The sequence below is a fragment of the Ostrea edulis genome, chromosome 5 (genome assembly GCF_947568905.1).
Source record: "Ostrea edulis chromosome 5, xbOstEdul1.1, whole genome shotgun sequence".
NCBI classification, from domain to species: domain Eukaryota; kingdom Metazoa; phylum Mollusca; class Bivalvia; order Ostreida; family Ostreidae; genus Ostrea; species Ostrea edulis.
In genome coordinates this window covers 21,410,451-21,425,639 of record NC_079168.1, presented here as the reverse complement: position 1 = coordinate 21,425,639, position 15,189 = coordinate 21,410,451, and the positions used below count along the sequence as shown (strand labels likewise).

At 34.2% G+C, this 15,189-nt stretch overlaps 1 protein-coding gene across 2 annotated transcripts in view; it reads right to left on the bottom strand.

Moving 5' to 3' along the window:
* Positions 1 to 8,992, bottom strand: part of LOC125650489 (sacsin-like) — a 43,562-nt gene extending 34,570 nt beyond the window's left edge. Inside the window, exon 1 of one of the 2 annotated variants that reach the window (XM_056164408.1) lies at positions 8,712 to 8,992. The gene's annotated coding sequence lies outside the window, so the exon portion shown is untranslated. The remainder of the gene's footprint in view (positions 1 to 8,711) is intronic. The other variant, XM_056164407.1, reaches the window with a different exon arrangement.
* Between the last annotated feature and the right edge of the window lie 6,197 nt (positions 8,993 to 15,189).

Sequence of the window (15,189 nt, the reverse complement as noted above, 5' to 3'; positions counted from 1 at the left end):
CTGTGGCCATATGCTGCATCCAGGATATGGACATAATGAGACCTAACATATCTAATTATTGCATAAACACCCCTTGACAAACATGCAGTGAAACAGGCTAACACCATTATTATCTGACGAAATTTAATTGAAAATACTTGACTTTTTGAAATGTATTAAAATACATTCAAATACTTGTAATTGAAAGCAATTAAATCAATGACAACTACATATTCAAATTACTTTATAAAAATGCATTTAAACAACTAATTACAGTTACATTATTTAATTACCTCATCCCTGATAGAAGGTTTTTGTTTTAGAATTGTTTTAGAATTTGATTTACATTTTCCACAAAATTCAAACAACAGGCAGGAATATGTTCTAAATTAGTCTTACCAACTCACTAAAAGTAGACAGTTGACGCAAAAGAATACACAGTTTTGTCGCAATCATCTCTATATGATATAAATTCTGTTTAGAAATGTCGATCATCGTATATCATATTTTCATACACAATAATCTAATTCAGTATTTCCCTCTATATTTATAGGTTATAGACTTTGTATGGGAATTTTTTTTTGGCGCGTAGACAGACCGAGCGCCAAAAAACTCGGTCGTCATATTTTCCCATACAAAGTCTATTATAACCTTTTTCATTATATACTTTCAATTTCATATAGAAACTAACAATCATTTGATTTTTAACAATTTCTTTATTGGTTTAACTGAGTAAAAGTTGGGGGGAAAAAACACGAAAAATTAACGGGAGTAATTTACTTGTGTATTGATTGTGACGTAATGTTTCCGGGCATATATCGTGTGATATATGCCCGCAAACTTTTAAAGAAAAAAGAAGAGATGAAATTGAAAGTATATAATAATAATAATAATAATAAACTTTACTACCACGTTATGCAAACAGTACAAAATGGAACAGCGGAAATGGTTTGGCGGTCAGGACTTTTTTTTATTGGGGAAAAAGTTTGAAGTTTTTCGTCATTTGTTGTAATAGTGAAAAATTGCAGTTACTTTTTATTCTTGTATATATTTTCTTTGCTTAAAAAACAAATATCGAATATAAAGGATTTACATCTTGAAGTCAGGTTTGCCATCATGCTAAATTCTGTGAACTGGGTTCCGCATCATTGACATATCTACATGTAACTGTTTTAAGGGGGAAATAAATTGAATGTAAATGCATGTATTATTTAGTAAAGGCAACTGAATTCTATAAAGCTCATTCAAAAAACGAGAGAAAAATATTTGCCTTAGCTTTCTGTACGGGACGTTTGAAAATACGCTATCTCAAAACACAATCGACGTCAGAAATCAGATTGGAGAAAAATTAACAGAATATCTTTAGAGTAGCTGACAATTATTTTATTTGTTGTCGCATAATTTACTTTTTCTAGACTACAGTCCTAGCGATCATAACAAAATGAATACTGCATGTAGCCAAGGGCAACATTGAAATTACTTACCAATGTCAATCAATGTTTATTTTCGGCTGCACATGGGCTGATAATTTGAATAGCTTTATTTCCAAAGTCACCTCAACGACGTGCAATAATTATGCAATACAATGTGCATTGTGCAGTCGTATAGCATGTTATCGGAATGATATCGATATGAATGTTTACTCTCTAAGATTAAAAATTCAAAGCATGAATAAAAGGGTTCGCATAAACATACTTTCTTCCAGTACAAGTTATGAATATAGACCTTAGAACTGCGTATAAAGGACAGGAACGAGAGATGTTGGATTCCGTGATCTCATAAATATTCGTAATTCAATATAATGATGTAACAAATTAATATTGATTAGAGGTTTATTGATAGTAACTATAAAATATGTATAATTATACTTGTATAACAACTTGCAACCAAAAATGTTAAATAAAATAGATAAGATTGAATCAGTTTAGGAAATTTTCAGAGTAGAAACCTCATTTTCATTTAACACTATAGCCTTATCTATTGTACATCCTGGTGAACAGGTGCAAACGAAAGTACAAACAAGATCATTCTACCCTAGGACTTGTTATTTCTGGAAAATGTCTAGACAAATAATTAAAGGTCACACTCTAATCGGAAAGCAATCAAAAGTGAAAGTGATGAACTCTATATTAATTACTGCATGATAGTAGGGTTTTGTTGTCAGTAAAAGAAGTATTATCAAACCGAGAGGGTGGGGTGGGGAGGGCTTTAAATCAAAATCAATTTGTTGTAAGTTAAAGAAGTATAATAAGACCGATATTGTGTCTTTAAGTCAAAATCAATATGAAAAGGAAACTAAAAAGCTATAAACAGCTGATAAAGGATCGGATGCTTCCGAGTTGCATTCATTTGTTGAGTTCTTAAAGTTATCAAAATACAATTAGATATATACATCTCTCAAAGTTTTAGTTATTTTTGCCCCTGTCTAAAATCACGTGTTACATATGTACACGTGGTATGAACCTTTGCACTAGTAATATATATCTGAAATGTTTGCTTAACTCTATCTAGTTTGCCAATTACGACTGATAGCCTTGAGAACATCAATATAGTAAAAGTGAAGGATAAATATTTGCTTGTATTATCAAGTAGACTACAGGCCTTAACGGTCACCTGAGTATCATAACCCAATGTTACAAGATAATAATGATATAGATAATCTTTACTAACACTACGCTACCCGGACACCCTGATCTGTCAGTGAGTTTACATTCACTAAATCTTTTCTCTGATCTTTCTTTTAAATTGGCATTGCTTTCATCATGCAAAAGTACATGTTTGTTGCGAACTCGTTCCATCCAGTTTTCTAGTATCACCACCTGTCTGCAAAATCATTACCAAATATGGAGTGTCATCAAGGTCAAAGGGTGCATTGGCTGCCTTTTACTGTAACGTAACAAATGGGTCAACCATATGATTTTTAGATCGTTTATATCTTTATTACTACATAAGAATATTGTTAAAAATAAACAATAAAATGTCTTTCTTTGTTGTTTCATCAGGTGATGAAGGTAGCAATCATTGCAGAAAAATATCTGATGAAACAACAAAGAAAGCATTTTATTGTTTAAATATGCCTCACCCTGAAGTCTTTTGTGCACAGCTTTATGATCTCTCTAAACCCACTTACAATAATTTCCTTTCAATTGTAATAGAAGAAAAGGTGAAGATTCAATCATTATATCGTCCCTTATTTATTTGTCTTGTCCACCCTAGAGCCTCCATCCCGAACCCAGGGGTCATGATTTTCAAAATTTAGGTAGAAAATTTCATAGACACCAAATCCATGCATTTTGTTTTTCCTCACATATGTCTGAGAGGAAGGAAGACGATTTTCTAAGATTTAATACTTTTTTACTAGAGAGCCATATTGGCCTCACCCTAATGCTTATATCCCTAACCCAGGGGCCATGATTTTTACAATTTCGGTAGTTAGAGATCTTCATGGACATAACCATGCATTTACTTATTCTCTCAAATGTCTGAGAGAAGAGAAGATTTTAATATATCTTTACTATATTGACCCCCACCCTAGAGACTGGACCCTGATCAAGGGGCCACAAATTTCACAATTTTGATAAAGGGCTAATTTGTGTTATCCTGGATACATGAAGGCTTTATTATTATCATTATACATTTGGTTTTTCTCCCACGTGTGTGGAAGTAGAGAAAAGGATTTTTTGAAACTTTGGCAATTTTTGTAGTTTTGGCCACACCCATGGGGCCCTGGGGGAGCCAAGATAATAAATGTTACATTTCATGTTAGAAATGGTAACAATTGGCCTTGTAGTTTTCCAGAACAATTTAAACAAGAGGCCCATGGGCCACATCGCTCACCTGAGTCACCTTGGTCCATATCAGAAGACTTTCTATATATATTTGCATGTAAAACCATAGTCCTTATTATGGCCCCAACCTACCCCTGGAGGCCATAGTTTTTGGAAACTTGAATCTACACTATGTCAGAAAGCTTTCATGTAAATACGAACTTCTTTGGCCCAATGGTTCACGAGAAGAAGATATTTGAAGATTTTTCCTATATATTTGTATGTAAAACTTTGATCCCCCCTTGTGGCCCCATCCTACCCCCAGGGGCCATGATTTGAACAAACTTGAATCTGCACTATATCAGAAAGCTTTCATGTAAATATCAGCTTTTCTGGCTCAGTGGTTCTTGAGAAGAAGATTTAAAAAAAAAAATTCCTATATATTTGTATGGAAAACTTTGATCCCCTATTGTGGCCCCATCCTACAACAGGGGGCCATGATTTGAACAAACTTAACTCTGCTCTATGTTAGGAAGCTGTTCGTGTGAATATCAGCTTTTCTGGCTCAGTGATTCTTGAGAAGAAGATTCTTAAAGAATGTCCCTATAGATTTGTATGTAAAACTTTGATCCCCCCTTGTAGCCCCATCCAACCCCCAGGGGCCATGATTTGAACAAACTTGAATCTGCACTGTGTCAGAATGCTTTCATGTAAATATCAGCTTTTCTGGCTTAGTGGTTCTTGAGAAGAAGATTTTTAAAGATTTTTCCTATATATTTGTATGTAAAACTTTGATCCCCTATTGTGGCCCCATCCGACCCGGGTGGCCAGGATTTTAACAATTTAGAATCTGTACTATATCAGGAAGCTTTCATATAAATCTCAGCTTTTCTGGCACAGTGGTTCTTGAGAAGAAGATTTTTAAAGATTTTTCCAATATATTTGTATGTAAAACTTTGATCCCCTATTGTGGCCCCATCCGACCCCCGGGGACCAGGATTTTAACAATTTAAAATCTGCACTATATCAGGAAGCTCTCATATAAATTTCAGCTTTTCTGGCACAATGGTTCTTGAGAAGAAGATTTTTAAAGATTTGTCCTATATATTTGTATGTAAAACTTTGATCCCCTATTGTGGCCCCATCCGACCCCTGGGGGCCAGGATTTTAACAATTTAGAATCTGCACTATATCAGAAAGCTCTCATATAAATTTCAGCTTTTCTGGCACAATGGTTCTTGAGAAGAAGATTTTTAAAGATTTTTCCTATATATTTGTATGTAAAACTTTGATCCCCTATTGTGGCCCCATCCGACCCCTGGGGGCCAGGATTTTAACAATTTACAATCTGCAGTATATCAGAAAGCTCTCATATAAATCTCAGCTTTTCTGGCTCAGTGGTTCTTGAGAAGAAGATTTTTAAAGATTTTTCCTATATATTTGTATGTAAAACTTTGATCCCCTATTGTGGCCCCATCTGACCCCCGGGGGCCATGATTTTAACGATTTAGAATCTGCACTACCTAATAAAGCTTATCTATAAATTTCATTTTTTCTAGCCCAGTGGTTCTTGAGAAGAAGAATTTTTAATGACCCTACCCTATTTTTACCTTTTCTTGATTATCTCCCCCTTGGAAGGTGGCCTGGCCCTTTATTTTAGCAATTTAGAATTCCCTTTACCTAAGGATGCTTTGTGCCAACTTTGGTTGAAATTGGCCCAGTGGTTTTTGAGAAGAAGTTAAAAATGTTAAAAGTTTACAGACGGAGAGACGGACGGAATACGGGTGATAAGAAAAGCTCACTTGAGCTTTTAGCTCAGGTGAGCTAAAAATGTAAAATTGTTAACGGACAACACACACCGACGGCAATATGTCACCTTATTTAGTGACTCGGATGACCTAACTTATTTAGTGACTCGGATGACCTAACTTATTTAGTGACTCGGATGACCTAACATATTGTCCTTAAAAAACACCAAGCACAACAGTGATGAGCACTGATGTTGTCTTGGATACGGAGTGTACATCGAGTTAACCTTTTCAAAACCAGTATTGTGTGACGATGTTATATTATACTACATATACAGATTATAAAATAAAATAGATAATACCTTAAAAACACGTGCACCTTCTGATACTAGTTTTCAAGTAGACTTAAATTTCTAAAAATTGTTCCCGAGAAATTAAAACGAAAATAGAAAATGCCAGGTCAGTGTTTTTAGGAAGTCGGGCAATTAAAGAGCCCGATATCATGGTCTCACGCTGCATAGAGAAATACACTGTGACCGATGATTCGTCACTATTCATTCATTGTATTCGCTCAAACCACTATGGAAGGGGTACACGAGGCACAATACAGAAATTTCATGCATGTCAGAGGAATGTATAGATTACATAGATTTTTTATCATTACAACCTAGTATTAAAACATCCCTTCATGTCTTTGATCACACAACCAAGCCAATTTTACTCTATGGCAGTGAGATTTGGGGAATTTTTAATCGCTCTTCTTTTTTCAATCGCAATGATACCTCCTTATATGAGTTTTACTCTAAATTAAAATGTGAAAACCTCCATGTGAAATTCTGTAAATTTATTCTAGGTCTTCATAAAAAAAGCTCAAACTTTGCAACACTATCCGAACTTGGCAGGTTTCCACTACATTTTGATGTAGTGAAAAATATAATAAAATATGTAAACAGATTAGAAAATCTGGGTCCTTCTTTTCCTCTACTAAATGCTGCATACATGCAAAGTACGCATAATCAGCTGATAATGCTTGTACATTAAAATCGCAGTCATGGTATGGTGTTGTACAAAAGTTATTTGGAATTGTTGGAATTAGAAACAATCATATTGCAATCAATAACCTATCAATTTTTAAGAAAAATGTAAGGAATTGTTATGTCATCATTATTTGAAAGAATGGGGACATATCAGAAGTTTACAATATGGAAAACTTGAAACTTAATATGTTAAATTTAAATCTAATTTTGTTTTTGAAAACTTCTTAACACTCTCACCACCTGCACAACATAAAGCACTTACAAGATTGCGTACATCAGCGCACAATTTATCAGTAGAACGAGGTCGTTATTCAGGAATCCCAAGACATTTAAGATTTTGTACGAAGTGTTCTTCTTAAATTGTAAAATTGGTGATGAAATTCATCTAATTTTTGAATGTTCAACTTATAACTCACTCAGGCAGAACATGTATAAAATTATAAAACAACAATGTGAACATTTTTCCAGTCTTGACAACATGAATAGATTACTATGGTTACTCAATTGTGAAAATACTGATGTACTTGTAGCCCTTTGCGATTTGATTAAAGGAGTAATATAAAATGAAGCATGTGAAAGTTCAAACCAATATGTTTATACATAATTATGCACCCATTGTAAACATGACATGTTGACTTAGTACCAATGCACCGTCCCGTGGTATCTTTTGCATTACAGTCAATCATATGTACTTGTACTACGTGCCTTGTACTATTATGTGTCATTGCATATATTGTTATTATTTTCTTCCTGTGTGCATTTCTGACTGTTTTGCATTAGGGTACCAGGGATTTATCTAGGTTGTTTTTACTATCGGTAAAAGGTACCTTTCTCCTTTGGCAACAAATGGATATTTCCGTGTATCATACACGGTGGTACTTACATATATATATTACATCAAGTAATGTCTCATGTTTAAAATGTACATTGTCTAAGCTCATACTACTAGTATTACTGTATATTATGTGTGAACCATATGAAACCATATTATTATAAACATGACATGTTCGCAGCGATTTTTTTCTACCCACTGGTACTGGTACCGGTCTATTTTTCGGCAAGTAAATTGGGAATTTTAGTCTCAAAATTGGGAAAAATCAATGGTTTTTGGCATTGGGAATGGTACCGTTTATCGGTACCAGTTATATAAGGAAAAAAATCGCTGTGTTGACCTAGTACCAGTGCACCGTTCCGTGGTATCTTTTGCATTACAGTGGAGTTAATCAGAAAAATCAATGGTTTTTGGCATTGGGAATGGTACCGTTTATCGGTACCAGTTATATAAGGAAAAAAATCGCTGTGTTGACCTAGTACCAGTGCACCGTTCCGTGGTATCTTTTGCATTACAGTGGAGTTAATCAGAAAAATCAATGGTTTTTGGCATTGGGAATGGTACCGTTTATCGGTACCAGTTATATAAGGAAAAAAATCGCTGTGTTGACCTAGTACCAGTGCACCGTTCCGTGGTATCTTTTGCATTACAGTGGAGTTAATCATATGTACTTATACTACCTTTACTATTTTTAAATAAACACTGCACATTGAAATGTTAACAATCATGTATGCTGTATGCCCGAGAGGGCCCTAATTTGGAAATAAATCATATTCTATAAGTATGCAAATAAACATGGTGAACTATATATAAGAATATGAAGTTTTGTGTAAGGAGAACAAACTACTTCATATATCTTTAAAATAAGCATGCCCATATGTAGCACTTTCAGTTCATTTTTAAACATTAAAACAAAAAAATTAACATCTTTATATAGTAATTATTATATGACTCTCTCTCTCTCTCTCTCTCTCTCTCTCTCTCTCAAATATAATTCATATTTTACAATACATAATTCTGATAATTATTAAACTCTATCAAAATTTAAAGTTTGAAATTTTAATAAATTCTCATAGAAAATATAACAGTTTACATATAAATGTATTTATATATTTTCGTAAATTTTACCAAATAAACCATAGGTTTTCCAATCTATGTAAAAATCAATATTTTCTTATCAACTGTGATTTTTTTTTTGTCCTTTAGCATTTTGTCTGTGACATTTTGTCTGTGATTTTCTGGCTTACATTCAAAATTTAAAATTCCATGGACATCCAATAATATATCAGTAGATATCTTCATTATTCTGTAAATTAATTTACAATTTATATAGAAAGTGTTACAGTACCTTAACAGCTCCTGATTACGCTTGCTCTTCTAACAGATAGATTTGACATGCATCAGCTACTAAGCTAAGCGTATATAAGCTAGACGTTGGAGTCGTTTTCAGAAATGCACTGAATACCACGAAACTGAAATGAAAGTACGAATTGCACGACAGATGGTATAAAATGTAATGACTCACAAATAAAATTTTGATAATAATGCTTAGCATCCCATAATCATATAATATTATTTATTGCATTGCTTTTCACAACAACAAAAAGAAAACGAAATTGAAAGAAATCTGAAACCGTAGCATTTTAAAACGAGACCAATGTGCCAGTATCAAATTACCATGACTGCTACATTTAGTAAATAAAACAGACTTTATTATATCTATACTGCTCATGATTTGCGACATGTAACATTTTTACAAACTTTATTGGCATAATTAAGATATTTACAAATAATACACAATGCTCTAGATTGTTTAATCAATACCAAGCGATTGTAAGAGTCTGAATAGAGCTGACATACGTGTAGCCGCTTACTGTCGCGAGGACAATTTAAAGTCACACGCGATGTTTCTGCCATCCCCCCCTATTTATCAAAACTATTTTTTTTTAGTCTCTTCAACATGAGTCCTTGCATGATTTCCGAAATAGGTTTAAATTGAATCTCTAAACTTTGTATATCGGGCTGGTTGGTTTAGTGGTTAGGTAACCTAGTAACTAGTAATGCAAGGGCCCCAGGTTCGATTTCATATTTATCTTATAATTTTTGTATCCTCTTCTTTGCTACAGTAATGTAGTAATGTCCTACAACCTTCTGTTATTTTAATTGTTTATTGGCTTAAAGCCTTACGGGTCACCAGCATAATATATATATCAAATTACAATATTTAAACAAAAATAGCTGTATATATAGCCAGAAACATATATATGTTATATATGTCTCTGATACAGCCTTCTGTAATACACACATGTTGAGTTAACATTGCTACAACCAGGAACTATTATCATATCACATATAGGTAGAACAGATCTGGTGATCCACCCTAAGTTTTTTGTCGTAGAAATAAGATACCTAAATTGTCACCAAAATGTGTGTATCACTATGTTACTGAGGAACGTTGTGTGTGTCCTGAAATAACACATGCAATTCTTCCTAATTATCAAAGCGATAACATTTACAATAGATTCATTCATTTAGTATAGAAGTAAGGAAATAAAGGAAATAAACATATTTACAAATAGAAGTACATACATGAGGGGGTGGACAGGAGGGTAGCCCCCCCCCCCTCCCCCATTCCTCCCCCTGAATAGTGATAAATTGCATTTCATTTGGATACTGAAACGTATTGCATGCCAGTTTACTACCCATGTGGACTGCAACGGTTATAATACATATATATATAGCAGGCTTACGCGATATTGCAAATGTATTCTCTATAATCTGCATTTGTAAATTGTTTCTTTGTCTGTTGAAACACAATGGGGGGGGGGGGCGAACATGGGGTAGCCCTCTCCCCCTCCATTCCCCCTCCCTCTCATCGTGTCCGCCCCATCATATATAACTTAGAAACAAAATGCTTAAAATAAGAATTAACATCTGCATAAAATCAGAGGCAAATATACATGTACTTGTAAAACAAACAAACATTTAAATTATTTACGTAGAATACAAATTTTCTAACACACAACCCCCACTATGAGAGAGAGAGAGAGAGAGAGAGAACTGCTAGGAAAGTTTCTAACTGTATAAGGTCTTCAAACTTGTATCTATGATACTGAATTTTGGTGTCAAAAATCCCCTGACACCAGGGGGTGACAGGGAACCTGCTTGACTGTTACTGTTCAAGCTTGAGGTCTGCACCCTGAACTTTAAAAAATACGTGTACTGATAAGCTTTGAATTTCAGAAAATGCACCGAACGGTACCCTCCTGAAAATACCGGTCAGTTACGCTCCCAAGGTGTATGCAATGCATATGTATGTACTATTGTTCTCTTCTACGATAATTATGTATGGCATGACTGCATTCATTACCTCTTATCCTAAAAAAAATTGCGAGAGAACATTTATCTCAATGGATCAATTCTCCATTTCACACCATACATGCTTTTGCAGATTTATTGTTGAAGAGAACAGTAGCAAACACATACACACATACAGATTTATTGTAGAAGAGAACAGTAGCAAACACATACACACATACAGATTTATTGTAGAAGAGAACAGTAGCAAACACATACAGATTTATTGTAGTAGAGAACAGTAGCAAACACATGCAGATTTATTGTAGTAGAGAACAGTAGCAAACACATACACACATGCAGATTTATTGTAGAAGAGAACAGTAACAAACACATACACACATACAGATTTATTGTAGAAGAGAACAGAAGCAAACACATACGCACATACAGATTTATTGTAGAAGAGAACAGTAACAAACACATACACACATACAGATTTATTGTAGAAGAGAACAGTAACAAAGACATACACACATACAGATTTATTGTAGAAGAGAACAGTAACAAAGACATACACACATACAGATTTATTGTAGAAGAGAACAGTAGCAAACACATACACACATACAGATTTATTGTAGAAGAGAACAGTAGCAAACACATACACACATACAGATTTATTGTAGTAGAGAATAGTAACAAACACATACACACATACAGATTTATTGTAGAAGAGAACAGTAGCAAACACATACACACATACAGATTTATCGTAGAAGAGAATAGTAGCAAACACATACACACATACAGATTTATTGTAGTAGAGAACAGTAGCAAACACATACAGATTTATTGTAGAAGAGAACAGTAGCAAACACATACACACATACAGATTTATTGTAGAAGAGAACAGTAGCAAACACATACACACATACAGATTTATTGTAGAAGAGAACAGTAGCAAACACATACACACATACAGATTTATTGTAGAAGAGAACAGTAGCAAACACATACAGATTTATTGTAGTAGAGAACAGTAACAAACACATACACACATACAGATTTATTGTAGAAGAGAACAGTAGCAAACACATACACACATACAGATTTATTGTAGAAGAGAACAGTAGCAAACATAGTTGCTTTACATATTCCCTGGGGGAGCGGCAGGTGACCTGAATTGTCAAGAGGGTGCCGTTCAGTGTAATTTCAAGTGAAGTACCTTGATAATGTGTTGATTCCGGGCCGAGTATACAAACGTCATAACTTTATTTACAGAAACAAGTGCATGTGGGTAAAAATGCTAATTAGAAATGAATGATCCGATGTTTCGACAGAAACAATTGTTGCATTTACATATTCATGATGTTATCCAACATGCATGCCCTACAACTGTTTAAACTTTTTACATCAACTGTAAATGTCACTCGGTTATGTGTAAAATGTATTCAAGTGACAGTCACGTGATCATTTCAGTTGATACTGATGCGCATACTTGTGTAAAACGGTTTCCACCAACTGGATGACCGCGTTTTCTAATTCACGACTGTGCTTCGCTTTTTACACCACAGTGAAGTCCTCAATATCAGAGACAGTTACATATATATTGTATGTATTTTCCATATGTGATAAGTGGAAATAAGTCTTATAATCAACACTGAATGTTAATTAAATCTTTTGTTCGTATATTTTATTCAATAAAGAGATATGTTGTATTTCATCAGATAAACAATATCAATACATGCATTAAACCAGATCTACCAACTCCTACAAATGATTATTCTTTTGCTTTGGTGGCTCCGCCCAGGCCCGGTTGTAGGAGAAGAAGAAAATATACATTCTTAAGAATGAATTATTCCGTTTTACTGTGTACATATGTTGATTACAACATGTAAATTATATGCATGTATTTGTTGATCATAACTTCTTCGTCACTTAATTTGTTATTAAGAAAATGTTGGTCCCGTACCGATTTTGTATAGAAAAATTATGAGTCCTGGATCGGACCATTAAGGTTGCGAAGAGCGGAAGGTCTTGGTAGTAGCTTGGTACTCCAGTTTTTTGTAGTATTAATCATACTTGTTGTGTAAAACCAATGTTAGATCCGCTCGCATACTCACTACACCATCTTCGCTAGCCAAGGGTTTTCGGTCCACTCCGCCCCGTTTATATAAATGGGGAGCGGAGTGGACCGAAACCCTTGGCTAGCGAAGATGTCGCTACACTAACACTTTATATATCAATGCATACTGGTGACCGGAGATAGTGAATAACCATGACGTTAAATTGTGTGACTGTACCGCGTTTATTGTGCCAATTGATTCATGTACAATATTACAACCAAAAATATCACAACCAATATGCTTTCGTAATCATGCCGATCAAATAGATGTGTGTCCTAAACGTACTGCAGTATAGAGCGTCATCACATTTATTTTTAAATTAGCCGACTTGCATTTTTTTATTTTCATTTTGGTTTTCGTGGTATTACGTTATCTCGATTCATTTTTTTTTGAATGTGCTACACGGGCAGATGAAAACAAGCGGTATTCTCGCGAGATTATACTTACTTGGGTGAAACGTCACCAATAGATAATATATTTCCGGAATAATTGTTGGCGTATAATACGCCATATTCAAATTCGAAAAATTAATCTTAATAAAATATTTTCTAATAGATATAAAATACCTTACATATCCAATTACATGACAAATTTGGCTAGGTACATTTGGAATGAAATTACACGGTATTTTTGGTAGGCTTCATATCAGAGACATATATTATTTTAGGGCTAATATTGACTATAAATCAAAATTATTATTTTTTTCAATACAATATGCAAGAAAGTTGCCAGAAATTTTACTGAACTTCCATTTTTGTTGCACATAAGAATCTTAAGAGCATCAGACAGACAGATGGCGTGGGTTTTTTTTTTTCTGAAGGGGGGGGGGTAGCAGAGGATAACTCGCGGTCGTCTAAAATTCTTGACTATCAAACGAAAATAAAAAGGGGTCCAAAAAATCCATAACAGATGTTCTCTATTCCAAACTTCAACACCATACATGTAAAGAAGGGGGCGGATTCATCCTACCATGCAATGTAAGGGGGGGGGGGGGGGGGTCAGCCAGTATATCATAATTCGCAAGGGATGATAATTTACTATGCTTGTGAATATAATGGAAAATTCAACTTTATCAAAGTTAAAAGTATCCCGTCTCTGATTTAAAGCGCATGAGAGTAAAGGATATCAAATTGGAATGGGACGGTGGTAAAACGGATTTCTTTTAGATCCAGTGGTACGGTATGTATTAATATCTCACCAGAGCTCATAGAATGTAGAACTGACTTCATAATGACTTATGAAGATGATCGGTGGGGAAATAACATATTCTGGTGATATTACTGGTTATACAGGTATATATTTTGTAGACAGTGGAGGGGTGGTGGTGTGTACACAACATCTGTACACGTACACTACCCACTTCACGTGTCTGTGCATTATGCAAGCACTAGTGTTTGCAAACCTTTATAAGACACATGAAAGACTGCATTGAAGATAATGGCAAGGATGTCACTTAGGATCAACAAGCTCCACTTTTAATTTGGTGTCTGTGCATCAAATAAAGTATTTCTCATCTCCCACAAAATCTTTAAAGAAGAACACTATAACAAGAGATGGGAGATGTCTCTCATTATTCCATGGAAATAATTGTCATTAACACTGTATTCTTTTAGCCCCTTAACTGGCCCTGTGAAATGCAGAACCACATGACCTCTACCCTTGCCCTTGGTGACTAGGTATACAGACTGTTGAATAGCAGTTGACCTTTGCTGTTCACTACAACAACCTTTTTCAAGACCACCAATTCTTTTAACACAACTTCCAAGAAATGCAATAAAATGGGAAAGTCTAACAGATTGAAACACACAAGAGTCAATGTACTATAATCATGATTTTATGCTTGTTTATAAGGAACTCCTTGAAAGAAATTAAAAATATTTTTAATATTTATGATCAAGATTCCTTATAGCCAATATTCTTTCAAGCTTAACAAGGTTATTATGATGTGCATTGAAAATAGTTATTCTTAAAGGGGCATTAGCTGCCATTTTGATACCAAAAAATTAATTAAATGAAATTTGCTCCATATCATACATGTATATTTCAGTGATAACACCAGTATTTAATTATTTCAAACACCTTTTAACCCCAAAACAGGCACATTAATGTGTATGAATATCACATGAATTTTGGTAATTAAATGATTATTGTCTTGCAAGACAATAATTCGTCCTTATGTATTTCTATACACTAAAAGTGACAATCTATTGTCGTTTTATTAGGTTTCTCATGTTTTTGTACAAAATAAATATTATTATTAGGCATTAATATATATTCTTATTGAGAGATTTTGAATAAAAAGGTTGCCATCACTTTCACAGCTAATGCCCCTTTGACAAACTACATAGCATATCATAATTAACTTGCTGTTAATGAATATGTAACTCTTAAATTAGGTTA